Source organism: Euprymna scolopes, chromosome 6 (genome assembly GCF_053919585.1).
Source record: "Euprymna scolopes isolate OS-2025 chromosome 6, ASM5391958v1, whole genome shotgun sequence".
In the NCBI taxonomy this organism is placed as follows: Eukaryota; Metazoa; Mollusca; class Cephalopoda; order Sepiida; family Sepiolidae; genus Euprymna; species Euprymna scolopes.
Window position 1 is genome coordinate 140,910,391 of NC_136487.1, and position 3,462 is coordinate 140,913,852.

A 3,462-nucleotide genomic window follows, 5' to 3' on the forward strand; every position below is an offset into this window, starting at 1 on the left:
TATATATATATATATATATATATATATATATATATATATATATATATAATGAAAAGTACTTTGCTTGAATATATATAGTCCCACCAGCAGGACCAATGCACAGGTGTTATTCAGGAAACTCAGTGAACTAAAGAAATGTATTTTCCCATTTTTTAACATCATATAAATATTTCTACTCAATTTTTCTATTAATCACAATAAGTATGTAAATATTAAATTGATAAATAATGATGAAATTCTAAATATCTGTGATTACATAACTACAAAAGGGCATCCTCACAGCCACGTACGTAAAGGGAGAGGAAGTTTTTTTTATTGAGATGGAGATTAAGTAATTGTGTTTGGACAAAAAACAACAAACTATAGACATATAGCAGCATAAGTGGAGAACCAGAAGTGATCAAAATGCGCTGGGGGGGGTCAACAAAATCGCATTTCAAACAGCTCCTCATTGCCATAATTCGAGGAAATGCTTTAATTTTGCTCTCAGCTTGCCAGGTCTGTAAGACACTCGATGAAACCTCCTGGGTTCTTCTCCGTTATTGTAGTGAAATTCGAAAACTGAAATAGTGATTTTCAAGTTAAAATAATGGTATCTACTGAATTGGCATGTAGCAGTAATGAAAATATCCAAAACTTACAAAAAATGATGAGGTAGAAAATTAATTATTAAAGAAAATAGTTTTCAAAGAAATTAGCAATTTTAGTTTACATCATAGAAGAGCGCGTATGTTAGCAGGGGAGGTAATTAATCTTTGAAAACTCAAAAATTTAGACCAATTAAAACTATGAGTTATTTCCCTTGTGTTTACGTCACAATTAAGCCAATTAAAACTATGAGTTATTTCTCTTGTGTTTACGTCACAATTAAAACTATAAGTTATTTCCCTTGTGTTTACGTCATGTGACAAAGCAAACATTGCGAAATCATTTTTTTCATTGAATCATGGAAATACATGTTTTATGTAATATTCCAGAAATAGTTAACTAGTTATGACATGACAATTAAATAGATAACGTTGCTTATTGTTGAAATTAACAAAAAAAAAAGTAAGTACCGTAACAACCCTTAAAGTTTAACAAAAATCATCTTTAAAAAACAATATTTCATAAGATACCGGGTGTTGCAATCTCTAGCCTAAGCTAAACAAACATGATTTCGTGATTTAGCAGTCGTCTTATACAACCGGTATATGATAAATTTATTAAAATTTGCTCCAATTTTGTACCTTGGCTTATTTGAGGGTCGCCTTATACGCCAAAATGTACGGTAATTATCATTGTTTTCTAATGAAAACTGAATTTTTTAGCTGTCAGATATCGCTATAACAATGAAGAACCACTTCCAAATGTTTAAAATATGTTTGTTTGTTTTTTAATCTGGTGGTTGAAAAAGACTTACACAAATTTTTTAATTTAAATCTAATATTTTGTCAAATATGGAATTATGTATTTATTAAATAAATTTATTGTTGTTATTATTATTATTATTATTATTATTATTATTATTATTATTATTATTATTATTATTATTATTTTCTAAATTAATTATTTTTATTCATTAACTCAAACTTTTGATTTTATTTTCCATTTGTAAATTATTGCATATTCAATGTGTTACAATTTCACATACAAATTTGACTTTACTATAACAAATATTAATATTATATTCCTAATAAATTTAATTTACATGAAAACTTTATTCTGTAAATTATCTTTATAAAGATAACAAACCATGACAAGAAAGAAAACGAAAACAAATTTTTTTATATAAAATAGAAAAAAAATCTTATTATGCAAGTCATATAAGAGTTATCTCCCCTTGAACGCTATTCTCAATATGTTCCTATTTACAATGCCTCCCTACAGGACAGAGTAAGACACCAGGGTCGTTTTTTTTAAGTGGAGAAAAGGAACAAAAATAAAAATTGTCTCAGTCATAAAGGATTTCTTCTCCACTGACATGTTCGTTAGCAATAAAACAGCTATAAACAGTTGGTTTGACTAGTTTTACTTTTTCCAGTTTGGATCAAATTAAAGTCTCTCTCTCTCTCTCTCTCTCTCTCTCTCTCTCTCTCTCTCTCTCTCTCTCTCTCTCTCGACTGTCCTATCTTAAAAGGGATCGAAAGTCTGGTGCAGCTTAAATAAGTACGTCCTTCAGACGAGCCTCGTTTTGACATTAAGAAAATTTAGGTTAACAACCGGTGAAGCTACCAAAAAGTAACCCTTTTGAATGAAGATGGATATAAACAATATTTTTTTAATTAATTTCTTAATTTTACTTAAAAACAAAATGTAAACATATATAAACAAAATATTTTAGAAAATAATTTTTTAATTTTAAATAAAAATTGATTGTAAAGAAAATATTTGGGTTTGTATTACTGTACACATAGATTCGAAAAAGTTGTCAAAAAACAAATATATAACAAATAAATGTTATCAAAGGCAAGATAAGTTACTTTTCTACCTAACTGGATATATTTTTCGTGTTTTTATTCAATGTAACATGTTTATTCAGCTCGAAAACCATATAGTGTTTACCGATGTATTGGAACATTCAAGATGGAGTCTGATTCTCTCTTTAACACGGTAAGTTTGGGAAACGATGTTATAAATAAAAAACCGGATAAAATACTGTTAAAAACTCGCTCAATACATGTTACTGTGACATAGGTTGACATATATTCGGCGGGTTTTTAATAGTATTTTGTATAGTTTTTTATTTATAACACCTTTTTCCAAACTTACGGTGTTAAAGAGGGTGTGGACGCCATCTTAAATTTTCGAATACATCGGTAAACACTGTATGTTTTTCGAGCTGAATAAATATGTTACATTGAATAAAAACACGAAAAATATATCCAGTTTGGCAGAAAAGTAACTTATCTTGCCTTTGATAACATTTATTTGTTATATATTTGTTTTTTGACAACTTTTTCGAATCTATGTGTACAGTAATACAAACCCAAATATTTTGTAAATAATTATTGAAAAATATTGCAAAGTGTTTATATAGCTGGTTCTTTGGGATAATAGTGGCGTCTCAGACTCCCCTTCCAAAAAAAAAAAAAAGACAACAAACGAAAAAAGCTTTAGTGTTTTTACTATTTTAAAGCGCTTTTTTTTTTTTTTTTTTTTTTTTTTTTAAGTTTGAAACACAAGTAGTGGCTAGTTGTTAACTTAGAACAACAATGGCGCATGGCGGAAATTCTTTGGGATTTAAATGTATTGTACTGCTTTTATTGGGGTCGAAAAACGTTTTTCAGTCGACATATTACTTCCCATTTACATGCCTCCCCACGAGGGCAGAGTTAGACACAAGGTTGGTTTTTAATATAGAGAAACATTTATTCTAAAAAAGAAATGGTGAAATATAAAAGCAAGTTAAGCTGAAAGTAAAAAAAAAAAATTTTTTAACAATTCAAAGAAATTTTAAACATTTAATAAATGTTTAAAATT